At 36.6% G+C, this 25,832-nt stretch overlaps 1 protein-coding gene and 1 non-coding gene across 6 annotated transcripts in view; one reads left to right on the top strand and one right to left on the bottom strand.

Annotated features, from left to right (window-relative positions):
• AGBL1 (AGBL carboxypeptidase 1) overlaps positions 1–25,832 on the top strand; it is a 945,533-nt gene that overhangs the window by 77,017 nt on the left and 842,684 nt on the right. The gene's annotated exons all lie outside the window — the stretch shown is intronic.
• On the bottom strand, positions 5,862–5,932 carry LOC120368242 (small nucleolar RNA SNORD74). Its single transcript, XR_005582432.2, has one exon. It is a non-coding gene; the product is annotated as a small nucleolar RNA SNORD74 (small nucleolar RNA).

A 25,832-nucleotide genomic window follows, 5' to 3' on the forward strand; every position in this document is an offset into this window, starting at 1 on the left:
GTGGAACCCTGGAAAGGTAACTGCTTTTAAGAGTTTAGGCAGAGACTGCAGGATGAGGACAGATTGAAAGCTTTCTGTCTAAGTTCAATTATAGCGCTATTTTAATATTAGATCTTTATGTGATCATTAGTCATCTTCAACAAAGCTAATGAGAAAAATGACTAGAGAACAATAAATGGTTATTTAAAAGGAGTGAATTAGTATAAATCACCTCTGAGTTTCTTTCAGTTGGTGCATCGTTGGTATTCAATAAATGCCAGTTGAATGAATGAACACTGTTGTTTTGATTTGCCTGATTTGCAACCTTTTAACTATGCATTGATTTATTCTGTAGTATTGTAGGGCTTTTCTTTTTCTTTTTTTCTTTTTTTTTTTTTTTGTCAGGATGTGTGGGCATTGAGTTGAAAAGATGTAGTCCTTGCCCTCGAGGAGCTTATAGATACATGTACAGATTAGTATGTAAACAAATAAGATAAATGTGATCATGGTGGGATATTCAAGAAGGAGGGTTTCAGTCTGCTCGGGAATTAGGAAGGAAGAACTCGCTGAGAAGGCAGCTTTTGATTTGAAATAGGGAAGGAGTTTCTGGATGCTTATTTTATAAGAGGGGGACCTTCCAGGCAGAGGCAGAAACAAGAGCAAAGACAAAAAAGCACAAAAAATGATGGGTTTATATATTGTAGGGGTATACTGCAAGAGAGTGAAGGCAGGAAGCTCATCTGCATTGATGTGAACATTCTAATACCTTAGTAGATGATGAAAGAATGGGATATGTAATTCACAAAGAGGAAATAAAAAACAGAGAAACTCGTAAAAATATTCAACTATCCAATCATCAGAGAAACGCAAGTTAGATCAAGACAACAATCTCACAAATCAAAGTAATAAAAATTTTGCAAAATGATAAAATTTATTGTTGGTGAGGATTCCATTAAATGGACACTCATATGCTGGTGGGGATGTTGGCTGATAGAACCTTCAAGAAACAAAGAGTGATATAGATCAAGACTTAAAAAATTCCTATTCCTTAACCCAATTTTTCTTTTCTTAAATTCTGTCCTAAAAAATCATTTGAAATGTGGCCTAAGGTTTATGTGCAAACATATCAATCACAATGTTATTTATAATTGGAAATATTATCACCTGAAAAAGCTCAATAATAGGGAATGCTTGGTAAAAGTGATATATTTCCACATCATGTTATGAAGCAACACACAAAAATAGGTTAGGAATGATGTCTGTTGTGGGAAACAACTTATCATAAAATATTGACTGAAAAAGTAAGTCTCAAAGTTCAGAGTGACCTCAACTATGTAAAAAGTATACACATAACATAGGCTTCAGGCTAAGATGGAAGAACTGGGGTCAGATTTATCTTCCCATCTAAAAAAATGAATGAGAGATAAAATACATAAACCAATGTTGATGGACATTAGGCAATGAAGGACAGTGATTCCTGAGAGATAAGCCCTTAAATTGCCCCAGCTCATTGTCTTAGAGAGTTTCTAGATAGCTGTGCAGGAACAATGAACCCACTTGCAGTCCAAGACTCCCTGAGTTAAAGAAACAGTTGGAAGAAAGATCTGAAGGTCTGGAGAAACCAAGACGCAGAGCATTTATAGGACAGAGTACCAGAAAGAGAGCTGCACAGAAGGAGAACTCTGGAGATCTTCAGGGATTACCCTCAGGTACTTAGCTAGATAAGCAAGCATGCTTATTGGGAAATTAGCCAAAGCCAGGGAAAGACCAGCTGAAGGAAATGGAGGGAACAATATCTGACATACACGCAGGACTAGAAATAGGACTTGGTTCTGAAAGACAGACTGGAAAACCTCATGACTCATAGGACACTGGATAAAGTACACAGAAGGATTTTGCCTCAGTAGTGAGGAAAAGAGTCATTCCTTGATATTCATAGAGGATATGTTACAAGAACTCTTGTAGATACCAAAATCTGTGGAGATCCAAGTCCTTCATATAAAATACTGCAATAGTTGCATATAACCTATGCACATTATCCTGTATGCTTTAAATCTTTACTTATACTACCTACAAGTGTAAATACTATGTAAATAGTTGTTAGACTCTATTGTTTAGAGACTAATGACAAGGAGAAACATCAGTTCATATTCAGCACAGATGCAATTTTTAAAAATATATTTGATCAACAGTGGTTGAATTCATGCATTTAGAACCCACGAATACAAAGAGCTGACTGTTCTTAGCTCTAGCCTGAGCATTAGCTCTAGACCAGGGCTTTGGTCCTGCCAGGCAAATAATAAAAGCAAGACCTGGAATGATAAAACTACTTCCAGTAAATTAGCTGCATTCCAAGTCAAAGCCTCAGAATATTTACTGGAATACAAAAATATTCAGCAAGCAGTCAGTCAGGTAAAAGTCACAATGTGTAGAATCCAAGAAGGAATTATTAGTCATGCAAAGAAACAAGAAAGTACTACTGATGATGAGATAATTCATTCAATTAAAATCAGAATTGAGTTAGATGTTAGAATTATCAGGCAAGAACATCAAAGAGCTATTCTAACTATGTCACGTGTTCAAAAATTAAGTAATGACACAGAAGATAAAAGAAAGACCCAAATTGAACCTCTAGAGATGAAATCTACAGTATGTAAAAGATAAACATATTGGATTGAATTAAGGAAAATTAGATGTGGCAGAAGAAAAGATAAGCTTGAAAATACAGAAACAACATTTCCAAAATGAAACACACAGATTTAAGAAGAGGAGAGTCATAGTGAACTATGGGACAACTTCAAGTGGCCTAGTACCTATAATTTGAGCCACTGAAGAGGAGAGAGAGGTAGGAACAGAAAAAATATTTGAGGAAATAAAAGCTTAAATCTCTGAAATGTGATAAAAATGATAGTGATACAGGAAACCATGTGCATAAGAAAAGTGAAAAAAATGACTCCAAGGAAAATAATTAAACTTCACAAAACCAGCCAGCTGGGTGCGGGGGCTCACACCTGTAATCCCAGCATTTTGGGAGGTTGAGGTGGGTGCATTGCTTCAGCTCCACCCTGGGCAACATGGTGAAACTCCCGTCTCTACTAAGATACAAAAATTAGCTGGGTGTGGTGGTGCATGCCTGTAATCCGAGCTACTCTGGAGGCTGAGGCAGGAGAATTGCTTGAACCATGGAGGTGAAGGTTGTAGTGAGCCGAGATCGCGCCATTGCACTCCAGCCTGGGCGACTGAGTGAGACTCTGTCTCCACAAAAACAAAACAAAACCAAGCAAGCAAACAAAAAACTTCAAAGCATCCAGGAACAGAAAAAAGATGCATTAGATACACAGAAACAAAAATAAAAATCTAACAGATTTTTTTGTTGGAAACAATGACAAGTGAAAAAGCAATGGTGCAGCATCTTTAAAGCATGGAATTCTCTACTCAGTGAAAAGAGCTTTTAGAAATGCTGATGAAATAAAGACTTTTCAAACATACAGAAACTAAAAGACCTCATCAACAGCAGACTCTCATGCCAATAAATACTAAAGAAAATGTCGGGCAGAAGGAAAATGAAACCAGGAGGAAAGATGTATCTATTCAAAAGACCAAGGAGAGCTAGAAATGGTGGTGGTGGTGGTTGTTTTGAGACAGTCTGTCTCTGTCACCAGGCTGGAGTGCAGTGGCACAATCTCGGCTCACTGCACCCTCCATCTCCCGGGTTCAAGCGATTCTTTTGCTTCAGCCTCCCGAGTAGCTGGGACTACAGGTGCATGCTGCTATGCCCAGCTAATTTTTTGTGTTTTTAGGAGAGATGGGGTTTCACTGTGTTAGCAAGGATGGTCTCTATCTCCTGACCTCGTGATCTGCTCGCCTTGGCCTTCCAAAGTGCTGGGATTACAGGCGTGAGCCACTGTACCCGGCCAGAAATAGTAACATGAGTAAATATATTTGATTTTAGATTATTATTTTAGTCTCTTTAAAAGATTGGTAAGTGTTTAAATAAAAGTAATCACGATGTAGTCAGGAGTTTACATTCCTCGTAAAGTTAAAATATAAGATAACAAGAGCACAAAGATCAGGAAGAGAGAAATGAAAGTATTCTATTGTAATTGTCTTATGTATTAAATGTCATATTAACAATTAAAGGTAGACTTTGATAATTTGAAAATGTATGCTAAAGCAACCACTAAAATAGTTGAGTTATACCTGATAAGTCAACAAGAAGGTAAATTATTTTAAAAACATTCAATTCATCCAAAAGAAGGCAGGAAAAGAGGAAAAGGTGGTTAAAGAACAGATGTCATAAATAGACAAAAAATTAACAAGAGTGTAGACTTAAGCCTAACCATACCAATAAGATGTCAATGTTACGTCCTCTATGTAAGGGCAAATACGTAATCATATTGATAAACCAGTGACTCAATTGTGCTGCACGTAAGAACCACAATTCACAATGGAAAAAATAAGGAACTAGCCCAAATGCCCATCAGTCAATGAGTGGATAAACAAATTGTGGTATAAGTATATCATGGAATGTTACTCAGCCATAAAAAGGAACAGAATAGTTGCATTCTCAGCAACCTGGATGAAATTGGAGACCATTATTCTAAGTGAAGTAACTCACGAATGGAACACCAAACATGATATGTTCTTACTCATAACGGGAGCTAGGCTATGAGGATGCAAAGGTATAAGAATGAGAGAAAATGGACTTTGGAGACTCGGGGAAAGGATGGGAGGATGGTGAGAGATAAAAGACTACACACTGGGTACAGTGTATACTACTAGGGAGATGGGTGCACCAAAATCAAAGAAATCACCACTGAAGAATTTATTCGTGTAATCAAATACCACCTGTTCCCCAAAAAACCTATTAAAATGAAAAAAATTAAATAAAATTGTGCTGCCTTAAGAAACACTTAAAACTTCTTATTAATCTATAATAATTATACATGTTGATAGAGTACATGTGATATTTTGATACATGCATACAATGTATAATAATAAAATCAGAGTATTTAGGATATCCATCACCTTGAACATTTATCATTTCTTTGTTTTGAGAACATTTCAAATCTAGTTATTTTGAAATATATATCATTTTAACTATGGTCATTTCACTGTGCTTTCGAATACTGGAACTTATTCCTTCTGTCTATGTTTGTACCCCATCTAGTGATTTATCTTCTCCCTGCCCCACTCCCAGCCTCTGGTAACTATAGTTTACTCTCACCTCACGAGATAAACTTTTTAGCTCAGACATGTGACAAAAATGTAGCGGTAGTTGTCTTTCTGTTCCTCATTTATTTCACTTAACATAATGACCTTCAGATCCACCCATGTTGCTGCAAATGACAGGATTTCATTCTAGTTTAATGGTGGACTAGTATTCCATGGTAGACATGGACCACATTTTAAAAATCCATTTATCTATTGATAAATTCTTAGGTTAATTCCATAATTGACTATTGTCAATAGTGCTGCAATAAACATGGGAAGCAGGTATCTCTTTAATATACTGATTTTCTTTCTTTTGGTTAAATATTCAATAATGTGATTGCTGGATTGCATGATAGTTCTATTTTATTTTATTTTTTTTTAGCACCCTCTGTATTGTTTTCTATAATGGCTATATAAATTTACATTCTGACTAACAGGGTATATGAGTTCCCTTTTCTCCACATCTTTGCAAGCATCTGCTATTTTTTGTCTTTTTGATAATAGACATTCTAACTATAGTAAGATAATATCTCACTATGGTTTTGATTTGTGTTTTCTTGATGATTCATGATAGTGAGCATTTTTTCATATATCTGTTGGCGACTTGTGTGTCTTTTGATAAATGTCTATTTAGATCCTTTGCCCACTTTATTATTATTATTTTGCTCACTTAAGCTGTTGGCATTCATCAGTGCTCTCAGATGTCTCTACCAATATAGGCTTTTTCAGAAGCTTTTGTCTACTTTTTAATGGTATTATTTGTTTTCTTGCTATTGAGTTGGGTTCCTTGTGTAGTCCGATTATTAGTCGCCTGCCAGAGAGTTTGCAAATATGTATTTTTTCCATTCAGCAGGTTGTCTTTTCATTCTGCTGATTGTTTCCTTTTCTGTACAGAAGCTTTTTAGTTTAATGTAGTCCCATTTGTCTGTGTTTTTGTTGCTTGTGCTTTTAAGATCTTAGCCGTAAAATATTTGTCTAGACCAAAGTTCCAAAGAATTTCTCCTGTGTTTTCTTCAGGTGGTTTTATAGTTTTGGGTTTTATATTTAAGTATTTAATCCATGTTGAGTTGATTTTTGTATGTGGTGAGAGATAGGGGTCTGGTTTCATTCTTCTGCATATGGATATCCAGTTTTCCCGTCACCATTTATTGAAGAGGGTGTCCTTTCCCCAAAGAATGTTCTTGATTCTTTTTTCAAAAATTAATTGGCTGTAAATTGGTGAATATCTTTCTGGGTTTTCTGTTCTGCTCTGTTGGTCTATATGTCTGTTTCCATGATAGTATCATACTGATTTGGTTACTATAGCTTTGTAGTATATTTTGAAGTCAGGTGGTGTACTGCCTCCAACTTTGTTCTTTTTGCTTGGGGCTTCTTTTTTTCTTTGGGGTCTTTTGTGGTTTCGTATGAATTTTGGAAGTTTTTTCCTATTTCTGTGAAGAATGTCATTGGCATTTTGATGGGGATTGCATTGAATCTGTAGATTGCTTTGGAGTCTCAAGATTACTTTTAACAATATCAGTTCTTCCAATCCTTGAGCATAGATGTCTTTCCATTTGTTTGTGTCCTTTTCAATTTCTTCATCAGTGTTTTGAAGTTTTCCTTCTAGAGGTCTTTCACCTCTTGGTTAAATTTATTTCTAGCCATTTTCTTATCTTTTGTAGCTATTGTAAATGGGATTGCTTTCTTGATTTATTTTTCAGCTAGTTTTTTATTAGTGTGTAGAAATACTACTGATATTTGTTTGTTGATTTTGTATCTTGCGACCTTACTGAATGCAATGATCAGTTCTAAGAGTTCTTTTGGTGGAGTCTTGGTTTTTCTATATATAAGATCATGTCATATAAAAAGAGAGACAATTTTGACTTTTCTGTTTTCCAGTCTTAATGCCTTTTCTTTCTTTCTGTTGCTAGAGATTGTTCTGGCTGGAACTTTAAGTACTATGTTGAATATGAATAGTGAGAGTGAGCATTGTTACCGTGTTCCAGTTCTCAGAGGAAATTCTCTAGGCTTTTTTCGATTTATTATGATGTTAGCTGGGTTTGTCACATGTGGCTTTTAATATGTTTATTATGTTTCTACTATGCCTAATTAAGAGTTTTTCTCATGAAAGAATGTTCAATTTTATCAGATGACTATATGGTTTTAATCTTCCATTCTGTTTATGTGATGTGTCAGTTATTGATTTGTATATGTTGAACCATTCTGGCACTCCTGGGATAAATCCCCCTTGATCATGGTGTATTTTTTTTTTTTATGTGTTGTTGGTTTGCTAGTATTTTGTTTGCTGTATTTTTTTGAGAACTTTTGCATCTATGTTCAGTAGGGATATTGATCTGTAAGTTTCTTTTTTTGTTGTGTCCTTGTTTGGTTTCAGTATCAGGGTAATGATGGATTCATAGAATGAGTTAGGAAGAACTCCTTTGTCTTTAATTTTTTGGAATAATTTGAGATAATTGGTGTTAGTTCTTCCTTATAAGTTTGGTAGAATTCATCAGTAAAGTCATCTGGTCCTGAATTTTTGTTGTTGGGGGACTTTTTATTACTCGTTCAATCTCATACTCGTTATTGGTAGGTTCAAATTTCCTATTTCTTACTTGTTCAATCTTGATAGATTGTATGTATCCAGGGATTCTTCATCTTCCTCCAGGTTTTCTAATTTGCTACCATATAGTTGTTGATAAGAGTATCTAATAATTCGTTGTATTTCTGTGGCATCAGGAGTAATATCTCCTTTATTATTTCTGATTTTATTTATTTGGGTCTTCTGTCTTTTTTTGTTAGTTAGCAGTTTATTGACTTTATTTATCTCCAAAAAAACTGTTCAATTCATTGATCCTTTGTAATTTTTTTACTCTTTATTTCATTTACTTCTGTTCTGATCTTTATTATTCCTTTCTTTCTACTAATTTGGGGCTTGGTTTGTTCTTGCTTTTCTAGTTCCTTGAGGTACATCACTAGGTCGTTGATTTGAAATCTTTCCGCTTTTTTGACATAGGCATTTTTTTTTTTTTTTGCTCTATACTTCCCTCTTAGCATTGCTTGTACTGTATTCCAGATTTTAGTATTTTGTATTTTTACAAAATTTTCATTTATTTGAAGAATTTTTAAATTTCCTTCTCAATTTCTTCCTTGACCCAATGGCCATTCAGGAGCGTGTTGTTTAATTCCATGTATTTCTAAATTTCCTTTTATTACTGATTTCTGGTTTTATTCCATTGTGATCTGAAAAGATAGTTGATAAGATTTTGATGCTTAAAATTTGCTGAGACTCATTTTTGTGGCCTAACATAAGGTCTGTCCTGGGGAATGTTTCAGGTGCTGATGAGAATAATGTGTATTCTGCGGTTGTTTGGTGAAATGTTCTGTAAATGTCTGTCAGGTCTATATGTTCTAAAGTGCAGTTTAAATCCAATGTTTTCTTTGCTGATTTTCTGTCTAGATTATCTGTCCAATGCTGAGAGTGGGATGTTGAAGTCCCCATCTATTAGTGTATTGGAATCTATCTCTCCAGTAGGGTCAGTGGTGGTTAGAACAGATTAATCTCCAGGTTCCCTGACTGTGCTAGTGGGGAGTGATGCCAAGTGGGGCTGACCTGTCCTGAGGCCTGCTGATGGTGCACATAAGCATCCGAAGTGGCAAGCAACACTCACTGATCTGCAGGTCCCTAGATGGTGTGGTCATGGTGGTAGTAGTGGCGAGGACAGGCTTGTCCCCAGGCCGCAGGAAGGCTCCCAGACAGACCAATCTCCAAGCCTGCTGAAAGCACATGCATGTGCAAAGTGTCTGTGTCTGGGGGTGCAGGGTTGCTGTCTGTGGCAGCAGCTCCAGGCAGGTGGCTCTCAGGCTCTTGGGAGTGCATGCTTCAGCTCCCTTTGTCCTGGAGGCAGCTTCCCAGGTGCATTGCACTGCCATTCCCTGGGCTGTAGGACATTGCATGGGCTAGAGTGTTGGGCACCTGGTTGCAATACTGGGTCCAGCCATCCTACTTGGTGGACGTAAGGTGATATCAGTGGAGTTCTATGGATGTGGAAATGCAGGGTCTGTTGGGCCTTAGGGCAGGATATAGTCTGGTGGGTCCTGGGCTCTTAAAATGGCTGTGTGCTACAGCTGCTTGTGTCTGAGGAGTGTGGGGATCCAGCAGGAAATACATCTCGGAAGCAATTTCATGGTATGAACTCTAGGCAGCTTCATATACTAGTCTCAGGGCCCATGAGGGCTCAGGAGCTCTACTGAAGCTAGGATTGCAAAAGTCTGTGGGAATGCGGAAAGATGGGGATCCTTTGCTCACCTTTTCCCTGCACTGGGGAGTTTCTTCTGACACGGAGCTGGTTCCAATCCTGGCCAGGCCAGATGCTTAGCTTCCCTCTTCTTCCCTGCCTCAGAGATTCCCTGAGTGCCTCCAGGTAGCCATCTGGAAGTCCCTCCACTCAGGACTGTGTATAAACACATTTTAAGTATAAAGACTCAAGAGGGTTAAAAGTAAAAGGATGAAAAAGATATACCAAGCTAATGCTAATCAAAAGAAAGCCAGGGAGCTTTTTGTAATGGCAAATAAGGTAGATTTCAGAGCATAAAATATTGCCAGGTATAAAAAAGTAATTTTATAATAATGAAGGGTCAGTTTATTAGGAGCAAATAAAAGCCCTAAATGTTTATGCACCTGATAATGGAGTTTCAAAATAATTGATGTAAAAACTGATAGAACTGCAAGAAAAAATAGATATATCCATGACTTCAGTTGGAGATTTTAATAACCCTCTCTGAATAATTGACAGAATCAGTAGAGAGAAAATCAGTAAGAATATAGATGATTTAAATAACACTATCAATCAATGTGGCTTAATTGATATTTATAGGATACTTTACCAACCTATAGCAGAATATGCATTCTTTTCACCTGCAATGGAATTTTTACCAAGATAGACAGTACTATGAACCGTAAAGCCAGTCAGAATAAATTTATAAGAATTCAAATGATATAAAGTAAGGGAATTAAATGATCAACAACAGAAAGGTTTCTGTAAGAGTCCCCAAGATTTAAAAATTAAATAATGTACTTCTAAAAGAACTATGGGTCAAAGAAGAAATAAAAAGAGAAACTAGAAAATATCTTGAACTGAATGCAAATGAGCAGCATATTAAAATCTCTGGGATGCCACATTGTTGGGGGAAATTTATAGAACAATAGGGGCAATATTAGAAAAGAAGAAAGATGGAAGGATCTGTAATCAACAACCTCATCTTCCCTCATAAGAAAGATGAAGAAGATTGAAATCTAAAGCAAGTAAAATGAAGGAAATAAGAAAAATCAGAATAGGAATAAATAAAATTGCAAACAGAAAAAAATAAACAATTAATCAAAAGTTGATTCTTTGAGATTGATAAAACTCCAATCCAGGCCAGGCACGGTGGCTCCCCAGTATTTTGGGAGACTGAGGTGGGCAGATCAAGAGGTCAGGAGATTGAGAGCATCCTGGCCAACATGGTAAAACCCCTTTTTACTAAAAATACAAAAAAAAATTGAGTGTGGTGGCGCGTGCCTGTAGTTCCAGCTACTCGGCAGTCTGAGGCAGGAGAATTGCTTGAACCAGAGAGTTGGAGTTTGCAGTGAGCTGAGATTGTACCACTACACTCCAGCCTGAGGACAGAAGGAGACTCCATCTCAAAAAGCAAACAAACAAAAAAACTCTAATCCAGACTGATAAGAAAAAAAGAGAGAAGACACGAATGACCAGTATCAGAAATGAGAGGCAAAATTGCTACAATTTCTGTAGCTATGCGAAGGATAATAAGGGAATATTACTAACAATTTTGTCCACGAAATTGGACAACTTAGATGAAGTGGAAGCTCACCAAAGAAGAAAAAGATAACCTACATAGCCCTATATTTAGTAAATGTATTGAATGTATGGTTAAATTATCCCCACAAAGAAAAGTCTAAGTTGAGATGGGTTTCCTGGTGAATTCTACCAAACATTTAAAAATAAATAATAGTGATTTTGTACAAACTCCTGGAGATAATTTAAGAAGAGAGAGTATTTTCCAACTTATTCAATGAAGCCAGCACTACCCTGATACAAATAGCAGGCAAAGACTTTACAAAGAAAGAAAACTCCCAACCAATATCTCTTAACAACAGATACGAAAATAATCTTAACCCAATTTTAGTAAATTGTTATTGACAATAAATAAAGGATCAAGATCGAGTGATATTTGTCACATGAATGCAAGACTGGTTTAATGAGTAGAAATCATTAAATATAATTTATTATATAAAAAATCCCCAACAATATATGATTATCTTCATGGACCCAGAAAAAGCATTTAACAGGATCTACCATTTCCTGATAAAAACTTAACACATTAGAAATAGGAGGAAGCTTTCTCAATAAATCGCATCTATGAAAACTGTTAAGTGACATCATACTTCATGGTAAAAGACTGAATGCTTCCCTAGTAAGATCAGAAACAAAACTAGAATGTCCACTCTCATTAAATCTATTTAACATTATACTGGAGTCCTAGTCAGTTAAATAAGGAAAGGAAAATAACTAAGTGACATCCATCTGGGTAAAAAAGATGTAAAACTATTTGCAGATGATTATCTTTGTGGAAATTCTAACGGAAACTATACACAAAAAGTTATAAGAACTAATAATACATGAGTTTACCAAGGTTCCAGGATGCAAGATCAGCATATAAAAAATTATATTTCTACATAGTGCAAAAAAATTGTTGGAAATAAATCATTGAAAATTTTTAACAATACAGTTTACAATAGCAATATAAATGTAAAAACTTAGGGATAAATCTGCCAATAGATGAAAAAGACCTGTATGCTGTAAGCTACAAAACAATGTTGACACAGATGAAAGAAGACATAAATAGAGAAATAGAGTTTGTGATCTCTACCTAGGCAAAAAAATTATTTAAATAACAGGAGTAAAAGCACAATCCATAGAGTAAAAAAACTGATAAACTGGACTTTATCAGTATTACAAACTTCTGTACCTCAGAAGGGACTTTTAAGAGAATGAAGATACAGACTACATGCTGGGAGACAATATTTGCCAATCATGTACCTTGTAAAAAAGTTTTATTCTGTTTATACAAAGAACAGTTAAATAATAGAAAAGAACAATCCAATTAAAAATGGACAAAAGATTGGAACAGATATGTCACTAGAGAAGATAAGCAGATAGCAAATATGCACATATAAAATATGCTCAACATCATGATTCATTAGGGAAATGCATACTTAAACTGGAATATGATACCATTATGTACTCTTAAAACGGTTAGAATTTAAAAAACTGACCATCACGAGAACTGGCAAAGAAGAGCATGAATACACACTTTGCCGGCGGGAATGTAATAATGGTACAACCACTTTGGAAAACAGTCTGGCAGTTTCTTAAAAATTAAACATACACCTATCATATCATTCAGCCATTCATCTTCTAGGTATTTATTTACACAATAGAAGTGAAAGCAGATATCCTTACAAAGACTCACTTACAAATGTTCATTGCAGCTTTATTTGTAATAGCTGAAAATTGGAAAGAATCGTATCTATCAATTGGTGAATAGATAAACTGTGATATTTCCATACAATAGAATATTGTTCAGCAATTAAAAGAGAAAATTATTGATATATGCTACAACATGGATAATCTCAGAATAATTATGCTGAGTGAAAGATGTCAGACAAAAAAGTATATACTCTATTATTCCATTTGTGTTAAATTCCGGAAAATGTAAAATAGACTATAGTGAGAAAAAGAAGACGAATGACTGTCTGGAGATGGAGGTTGGAGGTAAATGTGGAGAAGGAGGGAGGAATTATAAAGAAGAAAGAGGAAAACTTAAGGAGGATATTGATATTCATTATCTAGATTGTGGTGATGTTTCAAAGGTATACACATACGTGAAATCTCATCAAGTTGTACACTTTAAATGTGTATAACTTATCGTATGCCAATAATAAGTCAATACATAGGTGAAAAAAATTAAAAAGTTTTATTTACATTAAAGAATATGTCCAGTAAAATCTTTAAAGAAGAATACCAATAACTAGTTATTTAACTTTATTTTTTTCTGTAACATTAGAATTACTTTTATAATTATAAAAATTAAAATTAAATGAAAATAATTTCAGTACTATCTAGTCTAAAATATATTCTCTTTGATTGTCTGGCTACAGACAAGCATTGTAACAAACAAGACCATCATCAGTGATTAGATCATGCATTCATTCATTTGAAAAGGAATTGAGGGACGTTTTGACAGATGAGGTAGATTTAACTCATCAGTATTGGGGATGGGAAGAGAGGGAATAAAATTAGAGAAGGGTTTTTCGAGCAGAGAATAAAAGCATTAGAAAATGCTTAAAGCAAGAAATGGACTGGTTTCTGTGGCACAAATAATTGGTCGGATATTAATATAAGGTAACGTTTGAGATGGGTGTTAATGGGAGAGAAAGGCACAAACCAGTTCAGGCTCTCGTCTCTATACCCTGTTTACTTGTTCTTCTCCCTGCTCCTCTTCCTCTTTTCCTCTCTTCTTCTCTTTCCCTTCTCTTCCTTTCTCTTTGTCATCTTAGGTTTTCTGCATTCTAGGAAAATTCCGTGTGTTTGTTTACAACTCGAATAATTCAGTTTTCTGCTTTGTCCTGTCTGCCGTTCACTGCCTACCACAAAGTATCAAACTTACTCTGCTTCACAGGAAGCTACCTCTTGAATGTTTGGAAAATCGATCGCCTCTTTGTTTTGAACTAAGGAATCGTTTTTCGTGCTATTTCAGCATTGCAGAAGCAGATCTGTTCTCTCAGTATTAGTTTTAATTAATAACAGTCACATTGGATTATGTTGGAGTCTGATATAGGTCTCCACTCCACTTTCATAGGGGGATCTCTAAGGTCAGAATAAAAGAAGCAAAAAAGAAACCCTAGTAGTAACAATTTTATCAGTTTACATGTGGCAACCTGGGGAAGGAGTGCAGTGGAACAGGTCTATACCCATAGCAACTGATGTTGTTATTTTATTTCCGTATCACTGATATGATGCTCCCTAGCATGACTAATTCTCAGGTGTGTGTCATCAAGAGCAAACCTTGAGGTGTGCTAAGGAGGAAGGTAATCAAACTCATGCTTCTCTGAAAGATTCTTAAGTGATTTTGATGTTGAGTTCTTGTTTCTCTGGGTTAGGGGATTTCTCTAGTATTTCCTGATGCCTCTGTCTCAGCTCCGGCTATCAGAGAGTCTTCTAAGTATTTTACTTTGGGTTTCCATTTCTGTTTCTCAGGACTGCTAAAATGTTTGCTGTTTGAATATTTCTACGGGACTTTTAAAGGGTTAAAAAAAAAAAAACAACAAATTTTGACTTTGTGACATAGCAGATAGCAGTAAGTTTTTTAATTCCATAGACTTTTTAAATGTTTTATACAAACGAAAAACTAGAAGGTACTCAATCCAGTACCCTCACTTTATAGTCAGGGACAATGAGTCCAAAATAGGTGATGTCCTGTAATTTACACAAGTAAAGTAGAAAAGCTCAGAGAAGATTCCAGGTCTCCTGATGTCCTATGCAAATTTATTTTTGCCACACCATGCTGTAGTATGATGACTTTTTCCCTCAAATTTAAAAACAGAGATGATTAAATGACTAGAATAAATAAAACATGTGCAGTGGATGGTTTTACTGGAGCCCAAGGGCTCTAAAGAGGAAACAGCCAGCTTCAGGCCTCTGTTTCCTTGAGGCTGAACTAATTTGTTTTTGAAAATGGTCCACCCTAATCATAGTAATACTCATCATACATAATAAAATCACATTTTATGTGGTGTTTCAGGCCAAATGAATCCCCCAAAAATACTTTTCAGAGCTAATACCAAGGTAATCCCCCAATTAGATGATGCTATTATGGAATTAAATAAACTACAGAACTAAAGTATAAAAGGATAAGAGGGAACGCCAAAAATGATTATTCTGAAACAAGATCAAGGGTCAATGAGACAGAGAACCATGAAAGTCAGTTCCAAATGGCAGCCACCCACTAGTCCTGAGCACGTCTTCCCTACCGCCATCTTTTGGTAGCCATGGGTACTACAGCTCCAGATTGCCACAGCACAAGCTGGCATACACACTGCTTAAGACAGAAAGAGATAAAGTATTACAATGTCTTCTTATTGATAGAGATGTGATTTCCAAGAAATGCAAAGAAAATTGCTTTTTAAAAATTCAATTTGCTGCTTTTTCTTTCTATTGTTGGGAGAACCCAAATATTGACTTCTTAAATTTTGTTGGTGGTAGGGACAAATGTTCATTCCAAGTAGCATCCTAGTAGTATTCTTTTTCTTATTAGAGTTGTGATAAAGGCTGAAACGAGTTCATTGAATAATTAGTCATAGAGTCAATAGTATTTCTGCTTCTTAAAGCAGAGATAGGAGAGTGTATTTTGGAAGGCAATTGTTAAGAGACTTTTGATTTGATTTTCCATGGACTTTTATACACGTTCTCTTCTCTTTTTTTTGGTCTCAAGAGGGCAAACAGCTTAAAAAGGGAGTCCTAAAATCATTTCTAGTTTCTTAAAAAGAAGACTCTAAAGTAAAAATAGTTTTTCTCCCTCAAGGCCAGCGTTTGTTTTTGAAAATTACCTTTGAAGTAGTTCCTAAGGGTGTGACTTCCTGGCTAGAACTGGTTTATGGGTGTCCAGGATTTGAACAGTTGAGTTCATTCAAATCTTTGGGAGAAGGTGTATTTGCTGTCTCCCAAGATGGGTTTGAAAATCTCGTGCGTTCTGTTCTTACTTCTAAGCGGAATGATGAGAACATATGCCATTATGGAATTAAATAAACTATGTATGGAGGGGAGGGCGTGGACTAGGGCTTGCTGGGGGCGTGAGTGGGCGTGGGGAGGGAGAGCATCAGGATGAATAGCTCATGCGTGCTGGGCATAACACCTAGGTGATGGGCTGATCTGCGCAGCAAATTACTATGACACTTGTTTACCTGTGAAACAAACCTGCTCATCTTACACATGTACGCTGGAACTTAAAAGTTGAAGGAAAAAAAAAAAGAAAATGTCATGCATTTCAGTACGAGTCTCTGGACCTCATGTCATGATCAGTAAAAGTGAACAATGGAGAAGTCAATGTCAGTGTAAAGATTTTTCTTTTGTGCTACGAATGCTCCAGGTCTTTCAAGCCACCATTTCAAGTGTTGTGTTAAACGTGAGGACAGATCTGCTGTGGACCTGTCAAAATGTTTGCTCTGGGAGTGCTGTTTTATTCTTGAGAGCCGGGCTGACACAGAGCCCTCTGGATGCCATAAAGGCCTCTTGCAGGTAAATCTCACAGAAGCTATCATTACTTTCAAGAATTTGATCCATCAATGCTAGTAAAAATGGAGATCAATTGGGAACCCCCAAATGTGTCAGATCTTTTTATGTACATTCTCTTATTTAATTTTCACATCACTGTGAAATTGGCTTTTATGCTGCTGTTTTACAAATGAGCAAACAGAGCCTGAGAGAAGTTAGGTAACACAGACAAGGCCATACCAGAATAAAGTTAAAGGCAGAGTATCTGACTAAATCCCACACTCTTTTCATTATACAATGCACACTGGTTTTTCAAGTCATCCAGCCCCAGGCTATGCTTATTTTCATCAATAATTTGAGGACATTAGTCTATTATTGATACTAAGTCTGTAGCAAACAAATTTAAAGCACTTGTAACTGCATCTTCCTTTTTGCGTTTAAGCAAAAACATCTGAACTATGCTATAAACGCACATCGGGATGAAAACCAACACATATCCACACATCTGTTAACCAGATTGTCCATAGTATCAGCAATAAAAAAGGGCATGGAAGAAGGAAGGACATTGCTTTACATTGTTACAGGCTGATTTCTTTACAATATTTTCAAAAGGGGAAGATCCCCACTTCCTTTTTCAAATGAATTCTTATATGAAATTCCAAAATACAACACAGGTAAGAGTCGCCTTTTTGGAAGCTATAGGTAAAACTTCAGAGTTCTGACTTGAAACTTGTCTGCCCCATTACCTTCTCTAGGATTCCAGGACTTGAAACAAGATGTATTGAAAGCCCCTCAAACTATTGAAAATAACATGAGGTCAGACGTCACGGATTTCGGTTCAAGAGCGGGCTCCCTCTCTTTTATTGACCTTAAGCAGCTTTATTAATGCTGCTGAGCCTCAATTTTTATACCTTAAAAATAGGCATAATAGTGCTTGTCCTATGGCGCTGTTCTGAGATTTAAGTGGAAAGATGCATATCAGGGCCCAGAGCAATGGATTGAATTTAACAAGTTTTCATAGAGAATACTGCCCTTCATCCCCCAACAGGGCTTCTCTAAACTGTCAAGATGATATGCAGGTCACGTGACTACAACTTTCACAGCTCAACCAATGTACTGTCCCAAGGTGTAGCACATCCTGTCCCTTGGTTGGCGAACATAGCTATCTGTACTGACGTTTGAAGTCACCATCTTTCCGAAGCACTTGCTCAAAACACTGCTTGCTTTTACATTGTTTTATTTCCTTCCAACCTCAGGTATTCTGGGTTGGAAATTAAGTAAAGCATCATCCACATGCATTTCTTCAAGGCATTTCTAGTAGATAGAGTACAGAAAGGTCCAGATTAGGAAAAGATACAAGTACTTCTAAGACAATGTAACGTTTTGTCATCTCTCAAATGATACCAGTGCTTGGTTAAAAATGGTGGCTACTGAATTAGCTTGGGCACATGGCATGAATGTGCACACATTTATCATATGGTTTCTTTGAATCTTCTGTGAAACTGAGGAAGTTACATTTCCTGATTCACAGGTCGTAATTAAAATAGTCTGTGGTTGACAAAAAGGGGCCATTTTGATCTGTTGGCCCCTCACGTTATAGAGCTGATCCTGTCCGTTCTTATTAATCATGCTCTCTTCAGTATTGAGTAATGTGTCAGGAATAAAAAGTTTCCCCTAGCTCTTAGATGTGAAAAAGTAGAGTTTGAAATCATCTTCTTTATTTTTGTAAAGATTTTAATGGAGCTACAGAAAACATAAAACAAAAGATTGTTGATAATCTTGTCCAAATTCATATTATACTTTCCTCATCTGCCTGCAGACTTGGCAGATATAACTAATACAGATTTTTAACAAATTCTATTCAGGCTGTAAATTTTTTACTAGAGAAAATAGAAATATATTATCTGCTAACTGTCTTGCATATCTTGAACACAACACTGCTGAAAAGGGGTGTGATTTGCCCCTTTCCACAAGGAAGCCCTTGTGGATTGAGGCTTTCGTAATAAAAGTTCCTGTTCACTTTGAAGTTAAAACATTTAAAACATGCAGAAGCAATTAACAACATGTTTGACTTTGTAAAAACGGAAAGTGATAGCTTCTTAGACATGTGCCTACAAGATTGTACATCTTGATATACTGTTGCTGGCCATAGAAAAGATTTTCAAACTTTGGCCTGCAGTAAACTATTTTTAAAGTGTGAGACAAGAAGAAATCTCCCCTAATTTGGAAATGCACCGAGGATGAAAATGGGGCAAAAAAAGTACTGTAAAACTGAGATGTATATGCTGTTTCTCTGAAGCTGTTTAATCTTTGAAGAAACATAAGTATCCAAGAAAAGGATGAATTAACTGTACGTGGATAGTTGTAGGTTGTGACAAACAATTATATGGAGAAAAAGACTCAATTTTTGGAAATAAGACAGCTTCAGAATTCAGAAAATGTCAATGAAAAGGGCAACCAAATTAAACAGAACTTTCTCAATTTCCTTACTAAATTTGTAACATATTTAGAGTACAATGTTGATTTCACAAGTTTAGATGACTTTCTGTGCTTTCAAACCATTTGCCCTGAGGAAGGTTTAACTTTGGAATATCTTAAAATCATGGCCATTTTAGACATGGAGAACTTATGCACACATTTAAAGACGCAAAAGACCTGATGGACAGACAGCAAGCTGGTCCATAGTAACAAGCCTGTAAATAAAAAGTGGGTGGAGATTTTTGGATGAAAACGAATCCTACATATCTAAAAGTCTGTTGTCGCAAGTCAGTAAAATACTAAGTATTCCTTCATTATAGTTTGGATGTTTGACCCCTCAAAATCTCATGTTGAAATTGTATCCTCAGTGTTGGAGGTGGGGTCTGGTAGGAGGCGTCTGGGTTACGGGGGTAGATCTGTCATGAACATCTTGGTGCTGTCCTCATGGTAATGAGTCAGTTCTCATTCCATTAGTTCCCATAAGAGCTGGTTGTTATAAAAGAGCCTGGCACTTCCCTCCTCCTCTTTCTCTTTCTCTCACTGCTTCTCTCACCATGGTGATCTCTGCATATTCTGCCATCAGAGGAAGCTTCTGGAAGCCCTCACCAGAAGTAGATACTGGCTCCATGCTTCTGCAGAACTATCAGCAAAATAAATCTCTTTTCTGTGTAAATTACCCAGCCTCACGTCTTCGTTTACAGCAACACACAAATAGAATAAGATGTCCAGGCACAAATGCTTTTGTGCAGAGGATATACATCACCTTGCATTACCATGCTCAGCTGACACCAGGCAGCCATGTAATACAGGCTGAATGAGAGCAGAGCTACAAGGCAAAGTAATGTTACACTTGCTATATCAGTTTTGCCTACGTAAAAGAAAAGAAGGATGTCCTAAAGAATGCAGGCATTTGAGAGAAGTATCATTAGAGAAGGAAGATTAAAATTTTCCTATGTATTATAGGACTAAAATAGACTTGTTATTTTTCATTACATAGTGGTAATAATACATGTTTAATTAGTTCAATTATATTTATGTTCTCTTTTTTAAAAGTGTTGTATTATGCACCTTAAAATATATGTTAATATAGTATGATGAATATATAGCATCTCTTTAATATTCAGGAGAATTTAAAAAGAGTTAAATAAATTGTTCTGTTAAAGAACAGAAAAAATTATAAAATTATCATTTCACTTTTCTCACATATTTGTTTATACCTATTAATTACTACGAACCGCCACTTTTAGTCTTATTTTGTTGTTTAAATATTAGCATTTATATAATAGAAAAGTAAATAATAAATAATATGTAATTTCAAATAAACATCTATTCATATTTTATGTTAAAGTAATAACATCTATATTATTTTAAAAAATTATTATTTTTGTTTGTTTGATACAACTGTTTCTTGGGTTGACTTTTTAAAAAGTGGCAATTCTACCTAGGTAAATGCACTACAACCAGCTCCAGGCCCACCTGGGTTCCCTCTTCCTCTTCCTACAGGCTGCATAGAAGCAGACATACTTATTCACGCTGTGTAAAGACAGACATAACTTACAATATCCACACCTCCAACTGAACATCTGAGGGGAAGCTAATAAGGTATCAAAGAACATACAGATAAATTAACCATATTTGTGTAGAATAAATAAAATATATAGAAAGGAGTGTCCTAGTTAACATAGAAAGTAACAATGTAGGGGCAAAACCCCTCTAAAAGATATAAGCAAGAAGGCGTACAAAAGACAGATGAATAATTTAAGCTGGAGAAAACATTACCCAAGAAACAAATGCAAACTTCCTACAACTGCTTTGGAGTGTAGAAGAATTTCAGGATATCACAAATTCAATGACTCAAGCTCACAAGGATAGGATGCTATAACAGCAAAATGAGCTGATAAAAAAGATGACTGAACATTTAAAGTTAATGTTGTTATGTGTGAATTTGATCCTGCCATTTTGATATTAGATGGTGGTTTTGCCCATTAGTTGATGCAGTTTCTTCATAGTGTCAATGGTCTTTACAATTTGGTATGTTTTTGCAGTGTCTGGTACTGGTTGTTCCTTTCCATGTTTAGGGCTTCCTTTAGGAACTCTTGTAAGGCAGGCCTGGTGGTGACAGAATCTTTCAGCAGTTGCTTGTCTGTAAAGGATTTTATTTCTCCTTTGTTTATAAGCTTAGTTTGGCTGGATATGAAATTCTGGGTTGAAAATTTTTTTCTTTAAGGATGTTGAATATTCACCCCCACTCTCTCTTGGCTTGTAGGGTTTCTGCCAAAAGATCTGCTGTGAGTCTAATGGGCTTCCCTTTGTGGGTAACCAGACCTCCTCTCTGGCTGCCCTTAGCAATTTTTCCTTCATTTCAATTCTGGTGAATCTGATGAGTATGTGTCTTGGAGTTGCTCTTCTCAAGAAATATCTTTGTTGTGCTGTTCTCTGTATTTCCCGAATTTGAGTGTTGGCCTGCCTTACTAGCTTGGGAAAGTTCTCCTGGATAATATCCTGAAGAGTGTTTTCCAGCTTGGTTTCATTCTCCCTGTCATTTTCAGGTACACCGATCAAATGTAGATTAGGTCTTTTCACATAATCCCATATTTCTCAGAGGCTTTGTTCATGTCTTTTCATTCTTTTTTGTCTGATCTTCCCTTCTCACTTTATTTAATTGAGTTGATCTTCAATCTCTGATATCCTTTCTTCTGCTTGCTCAATTTGGTTATTGAAACTTGTGTATGTTTCACGAAGTTCTCGTGCTGTGTTTTTCAGCTCCATCAAGTAGTTTATGTTCTTCTCTATGCTGGTTATTGTAGTTAACATTTTGTCTAACCTTTTTTCAAGGTTGTTAGCTTCCTTGCATAGGGTTAGAACATGCTCCTTTAGCTCGGAGAAGTTTGTTATTACCCACCTTCTGAAGCCTGCTTCTGCCAATTCATCAAACTAATTATCCATCCAGTTTTGTTCCTTGCTGGTGAGGAGTTGTGATCCCTTGAAGGAGAAGAGGCGTTCTGGTTTTTGGAGATATCAGCCTTTTTGAGCCGGTTTCTTTCCATCGTTGTGGATTTATCTACCTTTGGTCTTTGAAGTTGGTGACCTTTGGATGGGATCTCTGAGTGGACATCCTTTCTGTTGACGTTGAAACTATTTCTGTTCGCTAATTTTCCTTCTCATGGTCAGACTTCTGCGCTACAGGTCTTCTGGAGTTTACTGGAGGTCCACTACACTTGCTTCCCTGGGAATCACCAGCAGAACAACAAAGATTGCTGCCTGTTCCTTCCTCTGGTAGCTTCGTCCCAGAAGGGTACCCGCCAGATGCCAGCCAGAGCTCTCCTGTATGAGGTGTCTGTCAGCCCCTGCTGGGAGGTGACTCCCAATCAGGATACACAGAGGTCAGGGAGCCACTTGAGGAGGCATTCTGTCCCTTATCTGGGTGTGGTGGCAGGCACCTGTAATCCCAGCTACTTGTGAGGCTGAGGCAGGAGAATCACTTGAACCTGGGAGGCGGAGGTTGCAGTGAGCCTTGCACCATTGCATTCTAGCCTCAGCAACAAGAGCAAAACTTCATCTAAAAAAAACAAAACAAAACGAGAGAAAAAAGAAATTGAGAACACAAATTCTGCTTTTAAATGAAATTAACAGGATAGAAGCAGAATGGATACAACAAAAAGTTAATTTGTGACAGAGACCAAAGGCTTGTGATAATGACCCTGAATGGAGAAAAGAAGTCAAAGAGATTAATGCAACTAGAATCACAATAATTTATAAGAAGCCAGGGATTATGTTGTTCTTTCTGAAGTAGAAAGACAAAGAACTACAACAGTTGTGAATGACAGAAAACTCTACCAGAGTGGCCTCGGAAATCCTGGGTCAGGCATCCTTTGCTTGCCTCTGTTGTAAATTTTGCTGTTACTTTTTAACTTTATATACATTGGGAAATCTTCCTCCATTATTACCTAACATTGAGGAAGTAATTTATTTTATTTATAATAACATATGAACACATGGGCTGGGTGCAGTAATTCCAGAGCTTTAGGAGGCCAAGGCAGAAAGATTGCTTGAGGCCAGGAGTATGACACCAAGCCTGGGCAACAGAGTGAGACCCTGTCTCTAAGAAAAAAAAAATTAACTCTGTGTGATGGCATGTGCCTGTAGTACCAGCTACTCAAAAGGCTGAGGCCGGAGGATTGCTTGAGCCTCAGAGTTCCAGGCTGCAGTGAGCTATGATTTTGCCACTGCACTCTATCCTGGGTAGCAGACAGAGATCCTGTCTCCCCAAGCCCCTGCAACCCCCCAATACACACACACACACACACACACACACACACACACACACAAATATATAAATATATGTACATTTATAATTTATAAATCTATAATAGAATGCCTTTGTAATTTAATATATAAAATACAGATCATTTAAATATATATAGTTTTACATATAATGAAGCATTTTGTTATGTTTATATAAATATATCCCATATATTAATATTCTCAATAATACATAATTGAATAGTAAAATAAAAGTTTATAATCTTAATTTATGTAGTTTAATTGAAACATCAAACCAGTAATGCAGTGTACATACATTTGTGTGTACACTAAAAAATATGGTAAGTTTTATGAAGGCTGTGGTTAAACAGATCTGTTCATACACTAAAGCCATCAATGCACATTAAAAGCTATAAAACTGTTTAATTCATTTGACCCAGAAATTTCACTATTAAAACTCTTATTTAAAATGATCAAAGCCAGGCACGGTGGCTCACGCCTGTAGTCCCAGCACTTTGGGAGGCTGAGGTGGGCGAATCACAAGGTCAAGAGATTGAGACCATCTTGGCCAACATGGCAAAACCCCGTCTCTACTGAAAATACAGAAAAATTAGCCAGGCGTGGTGGTGTGTGCCTGTGATCCCAGCTACTCAGGAGGCTCAGGCAGGAGAATTGCTTGAAACCAGAAAACGGAAGTTGCAATGAGCCGGGATCGCACCACTGCACTCCAGCCTGGTGATAGAGCAAGACTCTGTCAAAAAAAAAAAAAAAAATTATATATATTTATAAACATTAATATACATGGATATTTGTGACAACATTGTTTCTAATACTAAAAGATTAGAAATGACTTAAAAATTGAACCATAGCTTGTTCATGAAGTAATGGTATATACAAAAAATCAAATAGTATTCAGTCATTAAAAATTAGATGTTAGGAAAAAATTTATAGTACAATGCTGAAAATATACTATAGTTGAAAAATGCAGATACAGGTTATAAAATTTTGTATAGTATGATCACAAATACATAGAAATATACACACGTATATAATCTTATTTAGTGATCTGTTCATTATCCGTCTATTTCAATCATCTCTATTGATAGCACACATAAGCACCAAAAAGAGATTTTAATTTTGTACTTAATTTATTTCATATTTTTTAGTCAAAAATATTTTTAAATATTAAAAAATTAATTTTTTTAAGAAAAATAAGTAATTATAAATGCAGAAATGATAGCACCTTAATTTATCTGTAAATGTGATCATACCAGCTACCGTGATGGCATCAAAGGAATCTTTGGGAACCGTCTTCACCCCAGATGGAAATATTTTCTTTGGTTCCATTTGGAGACATCACTGAAAGGAGGCTGAACTTGCCCCTTATTTTTGCCCAGCTTCCCCAAAACATTATATTTTTCCAAGAAACGAAAGGAAAAGATGAAATGCTAATGGACTTGATAGAGTACAGGCACTAAGATGGAGACCAAAGGATATGATTTTAGAAATGGGAGCAGGTGGTCTCTTGGGTGAAGAATTTTTCACTTCTTTGGAGACTGGAATGATGCAATAGAACCCATTTAGCCATTTTTCTAAATTAGAGGGTTGCAAACTGAAGGTGTCACTCTGGCCCACTTGTGCCTTTTTCTAATTTTGACCCCGCAGCCCACGTTAGATGAAACCACCTCTCCGCCCTTCGTAGCTTTGGCTTAATGTCAAGCTTTGGTTGCTTGAGGCTCATACACAGGCACAGAGCCGGGCACTGCCTCTGTGAGTCTCTCACCCAGGGCTCTGGAAAGCCTTGAGGAGAAGTGGTTGGACATTGGAACAAGGGATCGTGTTTCTTAATGGAGTGGAGAAGACCAGTGTGTAGAGAATGGTGTCTGCAGCATTCTTTCAAGGTGTCCCTGGAGAAAGTCACTCCTTTAGCCAAATTTTGGAGGCTGTTCAACACATTTGAACTTTGGAGTATTTTCTATGTTTATTCTAACCATCCTCTTATCGTGAACACAGAGTTGTTTGCATTAAACAATCACACTGATTGGAAATGACAGAGCCTCTCTGGCCAGCTCATCAGGCCAAGGGAGAGGCGTAGCAGAGCGTAACTGGGTCAGTTTCCAAGTCCTCTCTGTGAAAATGAGACTGCCGGGCAAAAGGTAGAAACTTCGTAGAGTCATACGTTCTCCTGTGAGGAATTCCGCCCCGATACTGGCTCTCGACTTTGCCATTTTTTAATTTCTTCCTTTCACTCCTACTCACATCCTGTTGGAACGACTCATTTTGTTCTCATTCTGCTCTGGGGCTTTTGTTCGGAGTGCAAACCTAGAAATACATCTGCACTTTCTCAGCGAACTCATCGTTTGGCTGGGCTGCTCTATAATTAGATTTTTCGAAAATCTCTCTCCTCGTATATCAATTATTCCACTCCCTAATCATCTTCCTCAGTGTTCCCGGTGATACTACTCATTTATCAAACTGTCTGGATCTATGCTTAAGCATTTGCAAAGAAAGAGTGATGCATGCTACTGCCTGCAGTGTCCATGTGGTGGAAGTCTTGGGATCTTTTCTCCTGTGTCTTGTCTT

The sequence above is a fragment of the Saimiri boliviensis genome, chromosome 5, assembly GCF_048565385.1.
Source record: "Saimiri boliviensis isolate mSaiBol1 chromosome 5, mSaiBol1.pri, whole genome shotgun sequence".
NCBI lineage: Eukaryota > Metazoa > Chordata > Mammalia > Primates > Cebidae > Saimiri > Saimiri boliviensis.